This window comes from Girardinichthys multiradiatus, chromosome Y (genome assembly GCF_021462225.1).
Source record: "Girardinichthys multiradiatus isolate DD_20200921_A chromosome Y, DD_fGirMul_XY1, whole genome shotgun sequence".
In the NCBI taxonomy this organism is placed as follows: Eukaryota; Metazoa; Chordata; class Actinopteri; order Cyprinodontiformes; family Goodeidae; genus Girardinichthys; species Girardinichthys multiradiatus.
The window spans coordinates 19,130,482-19,143,034 of NC_061818.1; the positions used below are offsets into that span (position 1 = coordinate 19,130,482).

Consider the following 12,553-nt stretch of genomic DNA (forward strand, 5'->3'; position numbering starts at 1 on the left):
CTTTAATTTTTTTTACATGCAAAGTGAAACATATGTATTAAATGACCAAAATTACATGTAAATTACTGTAATAAATTAGCTGTTGTAGTGCATCAGGCTTAGTGTGTGGAGGCATGTATTTGCAGATGGGTCGGCAAAATTAATTGCCAGATGTTTGTGGGAAGAAGAGAAGCACACAATTGTTTTGCCTTATGGGGCCGCTGAAATAACTAATTTGAGAAAATATAAAGCAGCGTTTCAAATATCCTTTAGAAAACAGCTACAATAATTATATGAAAGACAGAGTTAAGTCATGTAATTTAAGTTACATCTCAGTAGTTAGAGCAACCCTTGTTATCGGCAGGAGGATTGCTGTGTTTTTTAATTACACTTTTTTGCGTTTTGCAGGGTCATATGTGTGAGTTAATCATAATTTCCCTTCCTAGACCAGTTTGTAAGAAAGAAACTCGCAGAGAGACTCCCATTTCCATTATGAAATTTCAAATGATAGCCTGAGATAGCCGCACAGATACAAACATAAAGATGACTCACCCGCTGCCGTGAGGAGGTTCACCTGTGTAGAGCTAATCTGGGCCGTGTGAAGCCATTTTTAGTTCAGTGTTGGCTGACAAAGGAAGTTAATGCAGTGGCAGGATCCACCTGTGCTTTTTCTATATCCATCCTCCTCTGTTTTCTCTGTCTCATGAGTGATGCATTAAGGGATCAAGCTGACCAGCGTAATTTCTACAAAGCACTATTCTGGGGGTTTTCACCTTGTGTATTATTGTGAATGTTACTTCAAGTGTTTGTGTGCAGCTGAAGAATAAAACAAATCTTTACTTGACCTTTGTGAATTTAAAAAGTGATCCCAAATTTATTTGCACCCCCGGTAAAAATGTGTCACAAGCTTTTAAATATATACATTTTTTATTGCAGTAGAAAAGTTTGAATCTGAAAACAAATATTAATTAATAAAGGCAGTTATTTAGTAGGGAAAAAATCTACATTAAGATTTGTTTTTGTTTTCTAACAAAACCACTGATGCCAGATTTATTGGCAGCCCTGACTATACCTATATGTAGCACTTTAAATTATTTAAAATTATAACAGTGTAGGAATTTCTACTTTTTTTGTTTTGCTGAAACATTACACAACACAGGGGCCAATTTCTATCTTCCATTTTTCAAAACGGTAAACACATGAAAACATGTAATTCAAGTCAGATGGCTACAAGAAAATGGCTACTCACCTAAACCTGTCCATATTTACAGTCAGTGCAAAAACAAAATGTTTAAAATAATTGAAAGTGTAAAAACCATTTGAGCAGGGATGTAAGGATAAATAAAGATATTCAGATAAAACAATCTCAAACTACTCGTACTCGTACTTGTCGTCTTCCGCTTATCCGGGACCGGGTCGCAGGGGCAGCAGACTCAGCAGAGACGCCCAGACCTCCCTCTCTCCAGACACCTCTCAAACTATTGCTGTAGAAATATTTTAGGTGTGGGATCATGCTTTTGCAAAAAAAGATTAATTCATCATCTTTACGAGGGGTGCCAATAAAGAACACCATAAAACACAGAAGATGTCATTTTTAACAGTGTTTTGTTGGAGACAGTGCTGTATTAACATCATCGTGATTGGTGATTTACCATTTTAGGCCTGCAAAACATTTGTAAAAAAGAAAAACATAAAACCAAAATCAGACACACTTCCAGAGCACCATTGCTGGTCATGTATAGCCTGCCAATGCTATGAATCAGAAAAAAGGTGGACCCAAGATTCAGCCAGACACAGGAAAACGTCACACAGGTAACACTCCTCACAGCTTCTAGGAATCACTGAGGCAGAAAGAGGGATTAGTGACTTGTAGTCTCTCCAGATTTTGCAGGGATCAGAAAAGCCACTAACCTGCTTTTGTCTTGAGTGGAACTTGAAACCCAGAGGGGAAACCTCAGTCGGGGCTCCACGAAGGGCTTGACCTGAGAAACGTGGAACATGGGGTGAATCCTCATGGAGTTGGGTAATCTCAGTCATACAGCGACAGGGTTGATGATCTTGGAGATTGGGAAAGGTCCAACAAATCGGGGTGCCAATTTCTGGGATTCTACCCTTAATGGGAGGTCCTTGGCGGAGAGCCAAACTTTCTGCCCCACCTGGTACTTAGGGGCAGGGATCCGTCTCCGGTTGGCCGTTCTTGACTGAACCAGTGACATTCTGATCATCGACCTCGTGGCCTTTCTCCATATTCTTTGGCCCCTTAGGGCAGCCACTTGGGCGGACGGAACATTAGCTTCTCTCTCCTGAACTGAAAACATGGGTGGCTGGAAACCAAACACAACATGAAAAGGAGACAAACCAGTGGCACTTGATTGCATAGAGTTCATGGCGTATTCAACCCAGGGCAAATTTTGTGACCACTTGGTCGGGTCAGACTCACATAATATACAAAGTTTGGTTTCAGCTTCTTGGTTGGCTCTCTCGGTTTGGCCATCAGACTGAGGATGAAACCCTGAGGAAAGACTAACAGAAATTCCCAACAAAGAACAAAACTCCTTCCAGAAACGTGACACAAATTGGGGTCCTCTATCGGAAACAATGTATTTAGGGATACCATGGAGCCTGAAAACTTCTCGGGTCAATATCTCACCCATCTCCTTAGCAGATGGAAGCTTCTCCAAGGGCACCAGATGAACCATCTTAGAAAATCTGTCAATTATGGTTAGTAGTACAGAGTGACCATTAGAAACCGGTAGACCTGTCACACAATCCATCGCAATGTGCGACCATGGGCGAGGCGGAATGGGCAATGGGTGCAACAACCCCGCAGGGGGGCGACGAGAAGGCTTGGCTCGACAACATTGAGTGCATTCAGAAACAAAGTGTTTGACATCCTTGACCAGCGATGGCCACCAAAACTGAGACTGAACTGTCTGAATCGTTCTGCTGATTCCAGGATGACAAACAAGGCGAGAGCAATGACAAGACTCCAATGCCTTTGGCACAAGGCGTTCAGGAACAAAACAGCGGTCCGGTGGACATGATGGTGGGATAGGCAGATCCCTAATGGCCTCCTGGACCTCTCTTTCCACCTCAACTCGGGATATAGACAACCTGACGGTTTCAGAAAGGATAAACTCGTCTTCACCCACAGACTGAGATTCTGCGGGCTCTTGAATCCGGAATAGGGCGTCAGGTTTGCCATTTTTACACCCTGGCCTGAAATTAAAACAACCAAAAAACAGCCCACCTTGCCTGCCCGGGGTTCAGCCGTTTTGTTGATTTCAGGTACTCCAAGTTTTTTATGGTCAGTCCACACCATAAACGGCTCCTTAGTCCGCTCCAGCCAATGTCTCCACTCTGTCATTGCCAACTTGACGGCCAGTTTCAGAGTCCTTGAGAAAAAGGCACATGGGTGAACACAATCATCCTCACCTCTTTGGCTTAATACGGCTCTGACCCAATGCTTGAGGCATCCACCTCCACAATAAACTGTCTCTCTGGGTCAGGAGACTGTAACACTGGAGCTGACGTGAAGAGCTCCTTCAACTTATTGAAAGCCTTCTCTGCATCCTTATTCCACAAAAATATTATCTTGGAAGAGGTAAGAGCGTTCAGGGGAGTAGCAACCAGACTGTAATTTCTAATAAACCTTCTATAGAAGTTTGCGAAGCCCAGAAATCTTTGAAGTTGCTTGTGATCAGTTGGAACAGGCCATTCCAAAACAGCCTTTACTTTGGAGGGATCGACAAGCACTTGATCTGGGGAAATGATGAAGCCTAAAAAGGAAGTGGTAGTGATGTGAAACTCACATTTTTCTGCCTTGACGAACAACTGGTTTTGGACAAGACGCAAGAGAACAGCTCTGACATGTTTTCTGTGGGTTTCCAGATCTTGAGAATAAATCAGTATGTCATCAAGATAAACAAATACGAATTGACCCACCATGTCTCTTAGAACGTAATTGACCAATGACTGAAAAACTGCAGGAGCATTAGTAAGTCCAAATGGCATAACCTTGTATTCATAATGGCCCATAGGCGTGTTGAAAGCCGTTTTCCACTCATCTCCTTCTCTGATTCGGACCAGATGATATGCATTCCTTAGATCCAGCTTAGAAAATATCTTGGCTCCCTGGATCTGATCAAAAGCTGTGTTCATGAGTGGTAAGGGGTATCTATTTTTAACTGTTATCTCATTAAGGCCTCTATAATCAATGCATGGTCTCAACGAACCATCCTTCTTCCCAACAAAAAAGAAACCAGCACCTGCAGGAGAGGAATAAGGTTGAATGTGCCCTGCCTTTAATGCCTCATCAACATAATTCTTCATGGCTCTGTGCTCTTGACCAGACAATAAATAGGTTCTGCCTTTAGGGGGTGATGTGCCAGGAAGCAAATCAATAGCACAATCATATGGTCTGCGGGGTGGCAGAGCTGTGGCCTTCATTTTATTAAATAGTTCCTTTAAATCATGGTATTCTTGCGGTACCTTGGATAAATCCGGATAGGTCTCCTCAACCTCATTCTCCACACTTACCTCCGTAGCAGCAGACAAAAGACAGTCAGCGGAACATGACTCAGACCAACCCAAAACTTCTTTTTTCTTCCAATCAATGTGAGGGTTGTGTTTCTGCAACCAGGAGGCCCCTAGGACTACAGGAAGTTCAGGTGAATTAATGATCACGAACGTTACTTTTTCTTGATGATTACTTCCAACTGTTAAGGTAATCTCCCTCCGTCCTGAGGTATAAATTGTTCATGCTGTGACCATCCAAAGCTAGCATGTTTCTTGTGTCAGCTGACAGAATAAGTTTTATGCCGTTCTTATTTGCAAATGTTTCGTCCATGAATTCAGTGTCTGCTCCTGAATCAATAAACACGGCCCCTGGACAGACAAAGAAGAGGTTTGAAAATGGGCAGGAAACAAGAAGGAGGAGGCAAATAGTTGACTTCGGCTCAGTAGAGACCTCCCTTCCTCTCCTGAGCCTGTCCTTTTAATGGACACCTGAGTGCTAAATGTCCCTTCTCTCCACAATAAAAACAGAGCTTGAATCTTTTCCGACGATCTTTCTCCTCAGGGGTAATCTTGGTTCTGCCCAATTGCATGGGCTCACAATTATCATTTTCCTCAGTGAGAGGTGACCGACTCCTTCTCTCATGCCGGTGTGCAGAAACCTGAGATAATGATGAGCGACCCTTCTCATGTCGCTTCTCCCTCCTTCTCTCTGCCAGCCGAATATCAATGCGAGCAGCCAAATCCTCGAGTTGTTTCAGGGAAGAAGGGTAGTCACGGGTCGCTAGCTCATCCTTGATGTCTTCGTTTAATCCTTTCATGAATGCATCCATTTGTGCTGCCTCATTCCAACAGCTCTCTGCAGCCAACAAATGAAAGTCAATTATATAGGTCGAGACAGGTTGATCACCCTGTTTGAGGGACAATAATCCTCTTGCGGCCTCACGACTTGGAATGACCGGGTCAAAAACTCGAATGAGTTCCTTGGAAAAAGTTTCATAAAGATTACAAGATGTAGACCTGTTGTGCCATTCAGCAGTTCCCCACTGTTTTGCCTTTCCTGCCAGGAGAAATATAACAAACGCCACCTTGGAACGTTCAGTGAGAAAGGATGACGGCTAAAGCTCAAAATGAATTTCACACTGAGTTAGAAAAGCTCGACATTGGTCTGAGTCTCCCCTGAACATCTCAGGCGGAGAGAGGCGTGGCTCCCTTACCTCTGCTGTTGTCCGTGTTACTTGGGCGTGGTTCCTTTGTGACGGTGGCGGCTCGAAGACAAGATTGCCAGAACGTAATGTGGAAATAATTTCCTCCATGCCGGAACCACCACTGTTGTGCTGGCGATGGGTCCATTTTTGGCCAGATTTTTCTGCTATGAATCAGAAAAAGGTGGACCCAAGATTCAGCCAGACACAGTATTGAAAGTTTAAAAGGTTTATTCAGCCACAGGAAAACGTCACACAGGTAACACTCCTCACATCTTCCAGGAATCACTGAGGCAGAAAGAGGGATTAGTGACTTGTAGTCTCTCCAGATTTTGCAGGGATCAGAAAAGCCACTAACCTGCTTTTGTCTTGAGTGGAACTTGAAACCCAGAGGGGAAACCTCAGTGGGCGGCAGGCGGTGATCTCCACAGCACAGGTAAGAAGTGACTCCAGGCTGAATAATCCGAGGGCTAGGCTGGCTCAATAATCCAAGGACAGAAACAGGGTCAACGATCGGAACAAGAGGTGTCAGGCAAGGGGCAGGCAGAGGCATAAACCAAATGCAGGAAACAAGGTCGACAACCAAAATCCAAATAGTCCAACAGGGAGCAGGCAGAGGCATAAATCCAAAGAGCAAGGCAAGGTCAAGAACAATGATCAGACAGGAAGGAACGCTGGATATCTACTCACACGATGGCTTTCAAAAATCTGGCACCGTCTGCTTGTCAGAGTCAGTATATATCAGGGAGGACACAGGTGCTTGGCATTCCACAGATTGCACTGCACTGCAGCAGCCACCAGGTGCATCTCATCTGCTGATTGCAGCCAGGGAGACAGGGTAGAGCAGACGTGCCAGAATCATAACAACCAAGCGTTCACTCCTCTTGGGTTGAGTGGTCATATTTTGTTGACTTCAGGTCTTATAGGTCACATAACAGTCTACAAAGCTGATAGCCTTATGTTATAGTGGTAGTTCTCCTTTTAAATAAGAATTATTATATTTTTCCTAGATTTGATCACCTAGATTTTTTCTAGATTTCATATTTTAAGATACACCACTTGAGCCTGATTTCCTGAGAAAATTGTGTTCAACATCACTTTCATGTTCATCAAACCAATCTTTCACCAGTCTTGCTGTGTGTATTGGTGCATTGTCATCCTGATACACGGCACCGCCTTCAGGATACAATGTTTGAACCATTGGATCCACATGGTCCTCAAGAATGGTTCGGTAGTCCGTGGCAGTGACACGCCCATCTAGCACAAGTATTGGGCCAAGGGAATGCCATGATATGGCAGCCCAAACCATCACTGATCCACCCCCATGTTTCACTCTGGGCATGCAATAGTCTGGGTGGTACGCTTCTTTGGGGCTTCTCCACACCCTAACTCTCCCGGATGTGGGGAAAACAGTAAAGGTGGACTCATCAGAGAACAATACATGTTTCACATTGTCCACAGCCAAGATTTGCACTCCTTGAACCATTGAAACCGACGTTTGGCATTGGCATGAGTAACCAAATGTTTGGCTATAGCAGCCCGGCCGTGTATATTGACCCTGTGGAGCAGTTCTGGTGGAAACAGGAGAGTTGAGGTGCACATTTAATTCTGCCGTGATCTGTGCAGCTGTGGGTTTATGTTTTTTGGATACAATCCGGGTAGCACCCGAACATCCCTTTCAGACAGCTTCCTCTTGCGTCCACAGTTAATCCTGTTGGATGTGGTTTGTCCTTTTTGGTGGTATGCTGACATCACCCTGGATACCGTGGATCTTGATACATCACAAAGACTTGCTATTTTGGTCACAGATGCGCCAGCAAGACGTGCACCAACAATTTGTCCTCTTTTGAACTCTGGTATGTCACCCATAATGTTGTGTGCATTTCAATATTTTGAGCAAAATTGTGCTCTTATCCTGCTAATTGAACCTTCACACTCTGCTCTTACTGGTGCAATGTGCAATCAATGAAGACTGGCTACCAGGCTGGTCCAATTTAGCCATGAAACCTCCCACACTAAAATGACAGGTGTTTCAGTTTCATTGTCCAACCCCTGTAGGTGAGGCTAATGCTGTAAGTCTCTGGTGAAGATCCAGCAAAGCTTTTTGGCTTTCTTGCAACACACTTCAGTTGTGCATTGCTGCATCTGCGCAATTTTACTTAAACAGCTTTATTGTCCAAAAAGAGTTATCATTTGACATTATGAGATTGCTGCAATTAGTTTTCTCTGAAAATGTGTTTGTACTTCCAGCTATAAACCTTTAATCTTCTGTGTTTTTGAAAATTGCTTTAATACATTCCTCCAGTGGGCCCACCACCTGCAGGGGAACCGTGAGGGACCGGTGCAAAGAGGATTGGGTGGCGGACGAAGGTGGAGACCTCAACGGCCCGATCCCCGGATGCTTAGGCTGGCTCTAGGGACGTGGAATGTCACCTCGCTGGGGGGAAGGAGTCTGAGCTTGTGCGGGAGGTCGAGAGATATCGACTAGAAATAGTCGGGCTCGCCTCCACGCACAGCGTGGGCTCTGGAACCCATCTCCTTGAGAGGGGTTGGACTCTCTTCTACTCTGGAGTGGCCCACGGGGAGAGGCGGTGGCTGGTGTGGGTTTGCTTGTTGCCCCCCAGCTCAGCCGTCTCGTGTTGGGGTTTACCCAGTGGATGAGAGGGTTGTATCCCTGCGCCTTCGGGTTGGGGAGAGGTCTCTGACTATCATTTCAGCCTACAGGCCGAGGTGGTAGTGCAGAGTACCCTGCCTTCTTGGCGTCCCTGTCGGGGATACTGGATAGTGCCCCTCCCGGGACTCCATTATTCTGCTGGGGGACTTCAACGCCCACGTGGGGAACACAGTGACACCTGGAGAGGCGTGATCGGGAGGAATGGCCTCCCCGATCTGAATCCGAGTGGTGTTTTGTTATTGGACTTCTGTGCTAGTCACGGATTGTCCATAACGAACACCATGTTCAAACATAAGGGTGTCCATCAGTGCACTTGGCACCAGGACACCCTAGGCAGGAGGTCGATGATCGACTTTGTTGTCGTATCATCAGACCTTCGGCCGCATGTTTTGGACACTCGGGTGAAGAGAGGGGCTGAGCTGTCCACTGATCATCACCTCGTGGTGAGTTGGATCCGCTGGAGGAGGAGAAAGCCGGACAGACTCGGCAGGCCCAAGCGCATAGTGAGGGTCTGCTGGGAACGCCTGGCGGAGCCCTCGGCCAGGGATGTATTCAACTCCCACCTCCTCGAGAGAGCTTCGACCAGATCCCGGGGGATGTTGGAGACATAGAGTCAGAGTGGACCATGTTCTCTGCATCTATTGTCGATGCTGCTGCCCATAGCTGCGGCCGTAAGGTCTGCGGTGCCTGTCGTGGCGGCAATCCCAGAACCCGGTGGTGGACACCGGCAGTAAGGGATGCTGTTAAGCTGAAGAAGGAGTCCTATCGGCTGTGGTTGGCTTGTGGACTCCTGAGGCGGCTGACGGGTACCGTGAGGCCAAGCGTGCTGCGGCCCGGGCTGTGGCAGAGGCAAAAACTCGGGCCTGGGAAGAGTTCGGTGAGGCCATGAGAAGGACTACCGGTTGGCCTCGAAGCGATTCTGGCAAACCGTCCGACGCCTCAGGAGGGGGAAGCAGTGCTCTGCCAACACTGTTTATAGTGGGGGCGGGAGACTGCTGACCTCGACTGAGGACATTATCGGGCGGTGGAAGGAGGTACTTCGAGATCTCCTCAATCCTGCCATCACGCATTCCGTGGTGGAAACAGAGGCTGGGGACTCGGGGTTGGACTCTTTCATGCACCCAGGCTGAAGTCACCGAGGTGGTTAAAAGCTCCGCGGTGGCAAGGCTGCGGGGTGGATGAGATCCGCCCTGAGTACCTCAAGTCTCTGGATGTTGTAGGGCTGTCATGGTTGAACCCGCCTCTTCAACATTGCGTGGCGGTCGGGGACAGTGCCTCTGTACTGGCAGACTGGGGTGGTGGTCCCCCTTTATAAGAAGGGGGACCGGAGGGTGTGTTCCAACTACAGGGGGATCACACTCCTCAGCCTCCTGGTAAGGCCTACGCCAGGGTATTGGAGAGGGAGAGTCCGACCATAGTCGAACCTCGGCTTCAGGAGGAACAGTGTGGTTTTCATCCCAGCCGTGGAACACTGGACCAGCTCTATACCCTCTACAGGGTGCTCGAGGGTTCATGGGAGTTTGCCCAACCGGTTCACATGTGTTTTGTGGACCTGGAGGAAGGCATTCGACTGTGTCCCTCGTGATGCCCTGTGGGGGTGCTCCAGGAGTATGGAATCGGGGGCCCTTATTAGGGGCCATCCGGTCCCTGTACGAGCGGAGCAGGAGTTTGGTCCGCATTGCCGGCACTAAGTCGGACCTGTCCCAGTGCATGTTGGACCTCCGGCAGGGCTGCCCTTTGTCGCCGTCCTGTTCAATACTTTTATGGACAGGATTTCTAGACGCAGCCAAGGGCCGAGGGGGTCTGGGTTTGGGGACCAGTGGATTTCGTCTCTTCTTTTTGCGGATGACGTGGTCCTGCTGGCCCCCTCTAGCCAAGACCTACAGCATGCGCTGTGGCGGTTCGCAGCCGAGTGTGAAGGCGGCTGGGATGAGGATCAGCTCCTCCAAGTCCGAGGCCATGGTACTCGACCGGAAAAGGGTGGCTTATCCTTTTCAGGTTGGAGGGAGTTCCTGCCTCAGTGGAGGAGTTTTAAGTATCTCGGGGTCTTGTTCACGAGTGAGGGAAGAATGGAGCGGGAGATCGACAGACGGATCGGTGCAGCTGCCACAGTAATGGGGCGCTGTGCCGGTCCATTGTGGTGAAGAGAGAGCTGAGCCGAAAAGCAAAGCTCTCAATTACTGTTCGGGTCTACGTTCCTACCCTCACCTATGGCCATGAACTTTGGGTCATGACCGAAAGAACGAGATCACGGATACAAGCGGCTGAAGTGAGCTTCCTCCGTAGGGTGGCCGGGCACTCCCTTAGAGATAGGGTGAGGAGCTCGGCCATCCGGGAGGGGGCTCGGAGTAGAGCCGCTGCTCCTCCACATCAGAGGAGCCAGTTGAGGTGGCTCGGGCATCTATACCGGATGCCTCCTGGACGCCTTCCTCGGGAGGTGTTCCAGGCACGTCCAACCGGGAGGAGGCCCAGGGGACGGCCAGGACACCGCTGGAGGGACTATGTCCTCTCGGCTGGCCTGGGAACGCCTTGGGCTCCCCCTGGAGGAACTGGAGGAGGTGTCTGGAGAGAGGGACGTCTGGGCGTCTCTGCTGAGTCTGCTGCCCCCGCGACCCGTCCTGGATAAGCGGAAGATGACGAACGAACGAGCTTTAATACATTATCAACTTGGGGTACTTATTATTGCAGAATGGTTGGGGCAGGGATTAATAAATTTAAGCATAGTTTACAGTTACAAAAATGTTTTAGTTCATAGGCTAATTTGGGTCTTGAACCTAAAAATCATCTGGGGTATCAAGATTTGAGATTTTAACATTTTGCATGATTGGTTTTCCCCTTTTTAATTTGAAATCGGAAAAAAAAAAAAAAAGAAAAAAAGCTAATCTTGCTTTAAATGTACTTGTTAACTTTAGACCGACTGAAAATCCCTTTGTTTAAATGATTGGTGTCCAAGGTTTTGCATGTCATGCAAGGCAGACATATGAATGGAAGAGACCAATTCATTTACAGCTGATATGTTTCTTGCGAGACTTTTTATTGTTTCTAGCTTTAATGCAGAAACATTGCTAAAGTACTCCACAAACTCCAAACAATACACTGCAGGAAGTTCACACACACACACACACACACACACAATTACCATCCAGGAAAAGGAGAGGAGAGATAATGGCTGAGCCCGTGACAGTCAGATAGAGGCAGTAATTAATTTCAGTTCTCCCCTCTCTTGCTCTCAACTTCCAGTCCCGTCAGGACAAGCCCTATTGTTGTCCACTAATACAGTTATTAATGGGGGCCAGTACACAGACAACGGCAGTCAATCAAACATTATTTTTATATTAGGCTTTCCACCTACCATTCAGCAAACTATATTGAGCTTGCTGCAAAATAGTGTGTTTTTTAATACTGACTCTGCTAAAGACTAGCTAGAGGTTTATGGCTCTGCAGCCTTGTTGTGATAAACCACCGCATTTCTGTCATATACAGCTCACAGTACAGTAGGTGGCTCTTGAATCATAACCCCCGTCATTTTTTTAAAACATAATCATTGAGTAAATGTAATAAACAGCCATGTGAGTCATATGGAGATGGATATGTTTGCATAACGATCTAAGTATAGTCCCATAGCACCATTGCAGAATTTTGTTATGAAGATTGGCTTATTCAGGGATTGAAGAGGAGTGACCTTATTTCCACAGTACTTTTGGGAAATATCTTCTGATGTAATAGTTATTTGGCTAAAGGCACACTGCATCCAATTCATTGGGAAAATACAGAAGCCATAGTAAGGCATGCTAGACATATATTACATATTCGTTCTTGAAGCAGTTTTCTGTTGCTGGTACAGTAGATGCGTATCCAGAAATTAATCTACAAAAAGAACCCCAGAGTGATTCAGGCTAAATTACTTTAAAGCTTATAATATGCCCAGAGCAATAGCTAATGCTTAAATCTAAAATTGTTTCAAGAAGGTATTGAACAGCCTAATTGAGGTGATATATCAAACGTAATTACTCCACATAAGTGCCCAAAGCTTTGATAGCAAAATTAGATGTTACTTGACTAATGGCCATTTAGAGCTTTATCATTGAGTGTCTTTATTTTTTTGAAACAAAAAAGATTCATTAAGATGAAAGAATGATTGGTACATAATCTCTGACAATGCCTTGAGTAGCAAAACAAA

The 12,553-nt window shown here is 46.6% G+C and overlaps 1 protein-coding gene across 1 annotated transcript in view; it reads left to right on the forward strand.

Annotated features, from left to right (window-relative positions):
- Positions 1–12,553, forward strand: part of LOC124864946 (voltage-dependent T-type calcium channel subunit alpha-1I-like) — a 142,274-nt gene that overhangs the window by 107,751 nt on the left and 21,970 nt on the right. The window lies entirely within an intron of this gene.